At 37.1% G+C, this 11,309-nt stretch overlaps 1 long non-coding RNA gene across 1 annotated transcript in view; it reads left to right on the top strand.

The window, feature by feature from the left end:
* The window catches only part of LOC110220771 (uncharacterized), a 23,938-nt gene extending 14,205 nt beyond the window's left edge, over positions 1-9,733 (top strand). Inside the window, exons 2-3 of the long non-coding RNA XR_002327960.2 lie at positions 8,396-8,592; positions 9,401-9,733. This is a non-coding gene — a long non-coding RNA (uncharacterized LOC110220771). The remainder of the gene's footprint in view (positions 1-8,395; positions 8,593-9,400) is intronic.
* Positions 9,734-11,309: the final 1,576 nt, after the last annotated feature.

Raw genomic sequence — 11,309 nt, 5'->3', positions numbered from 1 at the left:
CAACGAAAGAGTGCTGGCCTTGGAGTCAGGAAGACTCATGTTTTCATTTCAAGAGTTCAAGTCTGGCCTCAGACATTTACAGCTATATGACCCTGGGCAAGTCACTTAACCTTGTTTGCCTCAGTTTCTTCATCTATACAATAAGCTGGAGAAGAAAATGGCAAATCACTTCAGTATCTCTGCAAAGAAAACACCAAATGTGGTCACACAAAGAGTCAGCCATGAATGGAAAACAACAAAACAAATTCCGGTTTGGGAGACAGAATTTTAGACTTAATTGTAAGTTTGGGTAATACAGATAATATTTTAGAAAAGTTTTCTGACAATTGCTTCAGCTAACATCTGACAAATAGACATGAAATATTATTAGGGTTACATAAAATACGGTGAAGATGAGATTTTTGGTGTTACTCTGAAAGTCAAGATGGTATAACTGATGCACTGGATTTGAAATCAGGAAGACTTGGACAGATTGGCTTCCCACTTTACCTCAGATTTTATTTACTGATTGAGAAAACCTACGCATGTTAAAAAACCTACGTGAACCTTATTTTCCTCATCTGTAAAATGTGGATAGTAATACAAAATACAAAGTTGCTATAATGATCAAATGAGATAATTTATTTTAGTAATTTTGTAAACTTTAAAGAACCACAAAAATCCAAACTTATTGCTGTTACTAATCATAGAAAGTGAAGTGAACATCTACAAGGAGTTTCTGTGAAAAAGTTACAGGTTAGATTCATTTTGGGGCTGTCAGAAGCTTTCTCTGATTTGAGAAAACTGCAAATACCTCCCCCTTGATTTAACACATTTCCCTTAAACAGAGACTTTGTTTTCTCCCTACTAGAACTGCACAGCCTACACACTCAAAAGCTTGATTCAGATCATAATTAGAATTTTTTAAAAATTAACTTGAGTCATTTAAAACCTCCCTTTCCCCCCCTTTGTGTGGTTCCTAAATAACAAAGAAATAAGTAAATCTTCAACATATTTTCTCAACCCAAGTTGGAAAGGTCATTTTAAATTTATGTTTTATAAGAATGAAAAATTCCTGAAGTTTTTGCAATTTGTTTTATTAAGTTGATTAACTTGGTCTATGTCCTAGAAGGAAAATATTGCTAACTAAATTGATACTAATTAGGAGTAGCTTTACATTTTGTTCCTATGAAAAAGAAGCCTGAATTTTCTTAGTGCTTTTTCTAACATGCACCTGAGTTATCCACTTGTGGGACTCAGTGAGCTAAATGCACTAAATGATATTTATATTTTATGTTTCTATATGACAGAATCCATCATTTTATGAATATGTTCCAATCCAGAAAAGTGAAATGAAGACTTGCCTAAGGTCACATTGCTAGTATATAGCAGAACCAGAAATCAGAGAGCCAGGTCCTCTGATTCTAAAAAGTCAGTAATTTTTCCTGTTGTTTTTTCATTATTACTCCAACTTAGTTCTTCTTGTCTTAATAGCTAGTTGTTGGCATTTTCAAATCTAACTCAATATCTGTTCTCAGTTCTTGCATTTTGTTCTCACTACTCCTTTAGCCTGATTCATTTCTTTGGCCCTTTTACTTCCCTTGATTCTTTCCAAGTTTTCTGTATTCTTGATTTTAAAATGCAAACACCTAATGCCTGCCTTTTTAGTGAAGACCATTTTCTCTTTCAATAGACAGAACACTCCAGATATTTATTTCTTGACATCTTCCACCTACTTAAAATGTTAGATTCTTTCTATGATGGAGTCAATTTAGATAACAAAAAATAGCATGCATGGGAGTGTGTAGATAGATATGACTAAGATTTCTAAAATGTTTTACTTATGTTATCTCATTTGATCATCACAACAATCCTTTAAGGTAGCTGCTATAGTTGTCCCTATTTTATAGAGGCTTAGAGAGATCAAACAACTTGGCCAGAGTCACATAGCTAAGCATTCAAAGCAGAATTTGACTTCAAGTTTTGCCCACTATTCACTACCAATCTTGTTGCCACCATATGTAGGGCACTAGAATAATGACATCCAATAATCTGAAAGAGTTAATATATTGGCCAAAACACTACATTTGGTACCAAGGAATGACTAAGGCAAATAGAAGGCCATTGATTTAGTATTTGGAACTGGAATATAAACTCTTTGAATTAAAAAAAAAGCTTTATTATGAGGCAAAAATGTATTTTATGGGAGTTTGACAATGTTAATCAATTATTTTCTTTTTTTAAAATATTTTATTTTATTTTAGAGTTATTCCTAAAGAAAATGGCCTCACAAAAGATAGATAAACCACTGCCTTTTTTTTTTTCAAATTTAAGATACACACTAATAGCTTTCCTGGATGGACTTCATGTTTTCATATTTACATTAGCAATACCGACTGTCTCTGAGTTCCATTGAAGTAGTATCAGGCAAGGAAGGTTGAGAATTGAATTAGACTTCTTTTTCTGTTTAATCTTGCTGCAGCACATAGCTGAAGTAAACAGCTGAGTAATCTGTAATCTCTGGTACACAGATCAAGCAAACATTGTTTCAGGGAACAAGAGGACTTCAATAGTGCCATGCATTGTTCCAGATTTCCAAGCTACTTGGAGGGCAGAGACTTTGGTGTCTGCCACAAACCACAGTGACGCTTGTATTGCTCTGCTGATTTTCCCCTCTATAAAAATGTGTTTAAGAACATGATGAGATTGTGTTCAGATACCTTTTGACTACAAACTTCATTTCCCTGAATTTTATAATCACAGTATTTTGGCGCCAGTGACCGAAAAATCATTGTACCAGAATATTCTAGTTTGGGGATATGAGGGAGACAGGGAGAGAGAGGGAGTGATGGAGGGACAAAAAGAGAAAGGGAGAGAATGTGTGTGTGTGTGTGTGTATACACATATATATATATACACATATATATGTGTATACACACACAGAGACACACACATATACGTATTTATGCACAAATCCTACTAGGAAAAAAATGTGTGTATATCTCCTACTATGTACATTTTCCTAAGTGCTTTACACATATTATCTCATTTGATCCTTACAACCATCTGGTGAGGTGGGTGCTGTTATAATCCTCATTTTAAAGTTGAGGAAACTGAGGCAAATAGAGGTTTAGTGACTTATCCAGAGCCACACAGCAACTAAGTGTGTAAGGCCAGATTTGAAATCAGATATTCATCTTGTCAGACAGATTAATTGTTCTTCCTTTTTTTTTTTTGGTGGAGGCATGGAGAGAATTAAAATATAGCATTTAATCAAACTAATGTGAATAAAATAGTGGCTGGCACATGGTATGCGGCCATTTAATCCATCATTTCACAGGTATTTACATTTTCTTTTTTTGTCTATTACTGTGAATTCCTGTGAATTCATCTTTGATGGGAATTCCCAATGTGAAAACCCCTTCCACCAATGTAGATAAGCAGTTGGCTTGTAGATTATAGTATTAGAATGAGATTTACTATTTACTATATGCCTATGGCCACATAGCTAGTATGTTTCACTAGAAAGAGTGAAGTCCTTTTTCTGGAATTCAAGGAGGATACTCTATCTACTAGAAAGACTAGCTTCTAAGTATTTACATAGCACCATACAGTGTGCTTGAGCAACTCGGAAGCACAGTGGATAGAATACAGGGCTTGGAGTCAGGAAGGCTCATCTTCCTGAGTTCAAATCCAGCCTCAGACACTTACTAGCTGTGTCTCTGGGCAAGTCACTTGATCCTGTTTGCCTCAATTTCCTCGTCTGCAAAATGAACTGGAGAAGGAAATGGCAAGCCACTCCAGTCTCTTTGATGAGAAAACCCTAAATGGGGTCACAAAGAGTCAGACAGACACAGTTGAAAAGTGACTCAATAACAACAAAATATAATGTGCTATTGTCAAGAAAAAGTATGTTACAGTCTTCGCTGTCAAAAAGTTTATATTCTAGTTGGAGACAAGAAACGGACTTAGGAACATTTAAATAAGAAATCAATATAGTATTTGGATGATCTCAGTTCTGTTATGGTCTTTGATATTTACCAATTATGTGACTAGATACTAAGTTACTTCACCTCATTCAGCCTTAGTCTTCTTATCAGTAAAATGGGTATGATAATAAGACCTTTAGTAACTGCTTTATAGGACCAATTAAGATAATATACGTAAAGTGCTCTGCAAACTCTAAGGGGCTGCCAAAAAGCCACTTGTGGTGATGGTCATCATAGTTGTTGCCATGAGCATGGCATAATGGATAGAAGGTCATCTTGAGATTCAGGAAGACCTGAGTTTAAATCACCCCTCTGATATCTGTATGACCATGAGCAAGCCATTTAACTGGACTCTTGGCTCACTCCACTTTGCATCTGCCACTCTGCTTGCCTGGTTTCAACTCTAGATAACAAAATATTCTTGCTCCAGGTACGCCCTGTTGTCCCCCTTCCTGCCTTCTTTCCTCCTTTTGTATGTTGGCTTCCCCTTTAGATTTTAAATTCAGGCAGAGACTGTCTTTCTTTTTGTTAATTGTATCCCCAGTGCCTAGCACATATTTAGTGCTTAATAAATGATTATGGGATTGGATTTATTGGATTTAACCTCTCAGTGACCTTAGGCCAGGAGTGGGGAACCTGTGGCCTGGAGGCCACATATAGCCCTCTAGGTCCTCAAGTGTGGCCCTTTAACTGAATCCAAACTTTACAAAACAAATCCTTTTATTAAGGATTTTATTATTAAGGATTTTTATAACAAAAATCCTTTTGTTATAACTAAAAGTTATAGACTAGTTGTTAATCTGCATAGATAGAGGGAGTTTCCACACAAAGATATCTTTATTCCCATGAAGTCACAGCTCCAGACAAAACTATGATGATGATTCACTGCCAAAATGGGCATTATGGACAATAAAGAATGTGTTATCAGAGTTCAGAAGTGGGAAAAATCAGTGAAGAATGGAATAGTTAAGGAAGGTTTTTCCTTTGAAAAAATGGGCAGGTTCTCCCAACCCTTGTCTTCTTTATATACCATTTCATAAGTGATGTCTCCTTCTCCCACACTCAAAGGAACATTATCAGCATCCACTGCTCTGATAGTGCAAGGCAGCGCCAGTCACTTCCTGTATAAAGCAATAGCCTCAGGCTTCAGGTGATTAGCCTTTCATGCAGGCGCTGACACTGCCCAAACTGGACACAACCTTAATCACTTGAAGATCGATTAGGTAACACTGCACTCTAATGGTGGTATAAGTTTACCTCAAACAGAGGAAATTCAATACTGTGTCAGAGTTGCCAGCTACACGAAGACTGCAGGTATGGAATATATATTAGAAGGTGCTTTTCCAAAGACAGCTATCTTTAAAGTTAGTTAGGGACACACATTCTGCATGAGGAGGGTGGACCTTGGAGGTCCTTTCTAGTGCTAAACCAATGAGCCTGCCATCCTATTATAGTCAATGACTACAGATATTCCTCAGAAGCAACTCAGAAGAGTATTTTGTTGGCTTTTCTTGGGGCATAGGAAAGAGTGCTAAATTTGGGGTCACAAGATCTGGAGTGAAATCTTGGCTCTACCATTTGACTAGCTATGCAACGTCGAGGAAATGATTTTACTTTTCTGTTCTTCTTTTCTCACCTGTGCAATAAGTAGGTTGGATTAGATGAACTTAAAGGTCCCTTCTAGCCCCAAATATATGATCCGATGATCTTTTGAAATATCACCACCTGTATACTTTATTTCTCCTTTCCTTTGATGTTTTCCACTTTGGGGTGATTCTCATATGTATGATACAGCATTTCTCAGGCAACTCCCTCTCTCAGGGACCCTGAGCTGATTGATGATATTTAAAAAAAAAAAAAGGAACAGGGAATCTAAGGATTCTCTCATTGTGGACCCCAGGCATCACCAAGGAATACCTGAATATATCCGAGTCTACAAGAGGTTCAATGAAGTGAGACCTTGAGGTAATTACACAGAAAATTTCAGCCCTGTCCCTCTCTGCCTCTATTCTATTGAGGTGAGTTTGGAGAATCTCAGTCTCTAAACTAGCTCTCTGCACCAAACTTAGGCACATCCTCCCTGTCATTTTGAACATGCCAGGCATTATGCAAACCTAAATATATCTTCCCTGGAATGTTATCTGAAATGATTTGAGCCAGTATAGAGCTTAAGGGAGCTGTCATCAGTTTATTTGTGAGTTATTTCACACAAAATACTGTAACCCAAGTGTGATTTAGTGAGAGTGATTTCATAAGCAAAAACCATCCTGAAGACTCTCATAAGCCATTTTGAGGTTTTCTTGTAAAAAGAAGTGGAAGAATGGCATGAAGAAACTATGTTGGGACCCAGAAGATTGGCAATGAGTTCTAATAATGGATCTGGACAGTTAACTAGTGCTTAGAAGCATTTAACATACTGATTTTTAAAAGCAGTTGTGAAATGAGAATATTGATACATTTACCACACTGAATGTCAAGATAAAGTGGTTTGAGTTTTAGCTAAAACTTTATCTGTCTATTTATCTATGTGATGATTAGGATGTCACATGAATTCAGGGAACATGGGCAATTATGTATCATTCTGAGCAATGGGTTGGTGGGTAGGTAAGGAAGAATTCAAGTGGCTGAATGCTAGATTGCCTATTTAAGTATCTTTTATCGACAAAGAAATTGCTCCACCTTCACTCCACGCTCCCCCTCCCACCTTGGATTTGTATGGAATTGCTCCATAAAATGGCATCTAGAGGAAACACAACAGTATGAGTTTGGAGATCCCTACCATGCATCTGGGCAGGTAGGTGGTGCAGTGGATAGAGCCCCAGGCTTGGAGTCAGGAAGATGAGTCTTCTTAAGTTCAGATCTGGCCTCAGATGCTTACTAGCTGTGTGACACTGGGCAGTCATTTAACCCTGTTTGTCTCAGTTGCCTCATCTGTCAAATGAGCTGGAGAAGAAAATGGCAAACCACTTCAAGTATCTTTACCACAAAAACCCCAAATGGGGTCATGAAGAATTTGAAATAACTGAACAACAACAACAAAAATCATGAGCCTATCCCTACCAACATCCACTGAAGAGTAAATATGAAGGAGAATGAGCTGCTAGATGAGTGGGAGAAATGAAGGTACTGTATAGTCTACTTCAAATGTTGCTGATCAACTTACTTGTCTTTTATTTATCTTACAAAGAACGAGATAGTCCTTCTTTGAGTAACCATGAAATAGTTTATACTAAGCATTTTTAATGTGGTAAAAGAACTTCTAGGGATCATGTAGGAAAACAATATACACACACATATATTTTAATCTGGAAGGGACCCCTTTAATTTTACAGATTAAGAAACTGAGTCCAAGAGAAGGTCTGAGTTTTCCAAGATCACAGAATTAGTTTATTCTCTGCCTTCAATAGAACCATAATCTTATTGGAATGGAAATTCCCTTTTCCCCATCCATGTTTTCTCATTCTGAATAATTCTTATCCATGTATTTCCATAAAGCCTCTAAAGACAATCTCCCCCAAGTAATTGGATGCCTTCCTCTAGGTCTTTTCAAACATTGTGGGTACTAACAATATTTGAACTCTCTGTCATTACCTTACTTTCTCTACTTCACCTCCTTTTCCAGTAATATATATCACTGATGATTTCTTTCATCTGCTTTTCATGAACAACCTGTTATTGGTAACAGAGCATAGGTTATTTTAACCCACTATGCATGCCTTTGGGGATATCCTGCAATTGTGATCCATCTGAAACCAACGTTTCATGATTCACAGTTATATTGCATCAGCAGGAGAATATTAATGTTAATTGGAGGAGTTTAAAGCAGGAAGCTGCATATGAGCACCAAAAGCACTGTACAATTTCCTAAATGCAGTCCAGTCTATTCTCCTTTTATTCAACTCTGTATCCAGCTCATTATCCATGAGCTGGACCCTATAACATATGGTAACAAACAGCAACAGCATTTATGAAGAGCTTAGAGGCTTACCAAGCACTTCTTTCCTAACAACAATCTGAAGGAACTAACGTAATCATGATGAAGATGACTGGCATTTACAAGACTAAGATTTTCAAACAACTTTACATATCTTATATGATATCTTATATGATCCCATAATAACCCTGTGAGGTAATAAATTTTTTTTCACATTCATTTTACATATTAGGAAATTGTGGGTCATAGAACATATATGTTCATGTACATACAGAGGTCAATCTTATTCTTAAAGTTTAAGCCATTAATTGGTCTGAACTTAAGTTAAATGCTAAGGTGAGGATCTGTTATAGAAGGAGGGGAGATTAGAAAGTCTAAACTTAAAAGCAGGAGGAAGCCTTTTGCTCCTGATCTGTTTCTGGACCTCTGCTTTCCCATCTGCAAAATAAAAGGGTTGGGCATAATTACTAATGTTTTCTTTTTCCCCCCCTAGTTGGAAGACTTCATGATCCTAAGACCTATCAATATGATCTTATAATGCTGATTGTGGAAGGAGGTCTAAAGTGAAATCCCTTGAGAATCTGCAGTTGGCCCTTCCATTATTTAACATTTTTGTGAATGACTTAAATAAAGGAACTAAAGACTTGCATATCCCATTTGCAGAAGACAAAGCTGGGAAGGATAGCTGAGGTAGGTTCTGTAAAGATAGTGGCAGGTAGGAATATTAGACAAAATTGAAGATGAAATTTAATAGTGGTAAAAATACATACTTGACTTCAAAAAAATCAACTTCAGAATTATTAGGTGAGATACAGCTAGATAGAGTTCATTTGAAAAAGATCTCGGGGTTTTAGTGGATTACAAATTCAATATGAGTCAATAATGTGATATGGAAAGCCAAAAGAGGTAATAGAATCTTAGGCTATATTAAGAGATGTGACGTATGTTTCATAAGATCTTTTTATGTGTGTTTTTTTGTCATTAAGTAGGTAGGTAATAAGCACATTTTGAACATGTACCAGGCACTGCTAAGCTTTGGAAACAAAATGTGAGTAAAAGGACAGTGCCTACCCTCATTTACATTCAAATGAGGGAAGGTAACAAAAAAAAGGGATCTGGAAATCGATAGGGGTAGGGAGGAGTTATTCTGATTTGAAAGTTAAAATAATAGCAAAATTTTAAAAAATGGCTAGAGATTTAGTTTTGTGGTCAGAAAGTCCTCGGTTCAAGTTCTGTCTTGGAGCCATATTAGTTATGTAATGCAGGCATATTATTTAACTTCTCAGGGCCTCAGCTAACTAAGACTATAAGTGATGCATCAGAGGCTGCTCTTCATTGATAGAGAGTTTTCTAATCAGAGTTCCCTAAAGAAATGAAATCAAAATCTGTTTCAAACAAACAAAAAACAAAAATGGTAGAAAGTCCATGCATCATATTTCAAGGGGTGCTTGGGTCTAAATTTCTAATGTACTTATGTTTTTCTGTTTTTGTTTTTCAGCTCTCTTGCAGTTTGCTTTGAAGAGGAGAGGTTGAATTCAGAAATGGAAATAGTAGAGGTAGGGGGAAGGTGGCAAAGACTGAAAATTGAGCAAGAAAATTAGGAACATTCAAATCCTGTCTTAGTTCAAAAAGTGAAAATGAGTTTTTCTTTCTCATCAATTTTTCATTTGTGCTTTGGTAAAATCACACCCACAGATCCACCACAGCCCACTTGGCTGAAACACAGTAAAGTTTCTTATTTTGGCTGATTTTGTCATCAGTCAACTGGCTTGAATTTGTCTCATCTAATTTGATCAGGACATGCTTCAGTCCAGTTTAGTCAGAGATGGAGCTCATTTAAGTATGATAGGTGAAGAGGTTAAGTATTGGAATCAAGAGAGGGAGGAAGGGGAGAGAGAGAGAGGCAAAGAGAGATAGACACAGAGACAGGGACCAAGAGACACTGAGGCACAGAGAGAGACAGAAGATAGAGTGTTCTGCCACAGCTGTCGGACTGAGTGTCATAGACATGGAAAAGAGGATTCTGTGATAGATAGACTGCATGAATGTGAAAACTACACAAAGACAGGACATCAGTTTATTCATGCCATTTTCCAGTGCCCTATAGGTCTTATCTTCATAGAAAGAATGGTCTAAGATGAGATTTAATGGGTATGCACCTGCCACTAATTCTGAATGCACAGTCATAGCAGACCATACACTCCCTCCACTGCTCAATTCTTTCTCACCACTGGCTGCATCCTCTCTTTTCTATCTTAACTCTTTTTTGAATCAGCTCAACTCTACACTATACTCTACTCTCAAATCCTCTTTTGTTCACTGATCACACTTCTCCAAAGCCCAAACTTGGATTATTTCTATCATCTGCATCCTTTGTTCCTATTCATGTGCAAAACTGGAACCACGACCAATTTTGGTTACACAATCTCAAATGGGCCTTATCTGCAGTGGAGCAATACTTTTACACTCCTTAATCAATTTACTATCCTAATCACCACAATGGCTATTCCCAACCTTTTCAAATTTCCTCAAGATTACCTGGACACCTGTTCTCCTCAATCTTCTCAAATTAGGAACTAACCTCATACTTCACCCAAAAAACTGAGGCCATTCTCTGACACCTCTGTCTCCTCCCCTCCTCCTTCTGACCTCATATTCAACTAAAATTATCTTTCACAATTATCTCACCAATTATCTCTTAATTGACAAATGAAATGGCCTTTTCTTAGGCATTTCTCTTGATATCTCTATGGTACTTGATCAAGCTCTTTTCCTGGATATGCTTTCATTTTTAGGTTTTTGTGACACTGCTCTCTCTAGATTTTCTCATCTGTCTGTCCACCCCTAATCAGTCTCCTTCTCTGGAACTTCACCCATGTCATGCCTACTAACCATTGTTATCCTCCATTTGTCTTACTTTGGCCTTCTAATCTTGTTTAGTAATCCCATCAGCTCCCACGAATCCAATGATCATCTATGTAGAAGATGCAAGAGTTTTCATATCCAGTCCTAGTCTCTATTCTGAGCTATAGTCTGGTATCACCGACTGCCTTTTTAAAAAATTATTTATTTTTAGTTTTCAACATTCACTTCCACAAGATTTTGAGTTCCAAATTTTCTCCCCATCTCATCCCTCCCCCCAACCCAAGATGGCATGCATTCCATACACCCCTTCCCCTATTCTGCCCTCCCTTCTATCTCTCCCCCCTTCTCTTATCCCCTTCCCCTTCTATTTTCCTGTAGGGCAGGATAGACTTGTACCCCATTTCCTGTATTTTTTATTTCTCAGTTGCATGTGAAAACAATTTTTTTTAACATGTGTTTTTAAAACTTCGTGTTACAAATTTTCTTTCTTTCTCCCCCCTCCATTGAAAAGTTAAGCAACATAGGTTATACATGTGTAGTTA

Source organism: Phascolarctos cinereus, unplaced genomic scaffold (assembly GCF_003287225.1).
Source record: "Phascolarctos cinereus isolate Bilbo 61053 unplaced genomic scaffold, phaCin_HiC Scaffold_726;HRSCAF=1367, whole genome shotgun sequence".
NCBI classification, from domain to species: Eukaryota; Metazoa; Chordata; class Mammalia; order Diprotodontia; family Phascolarctidae; genus Phascolarctos; species Phascolarctos cinereus.
This window is presented reverse-complemented; position numbering and strand designations above follow the sequence as displayed.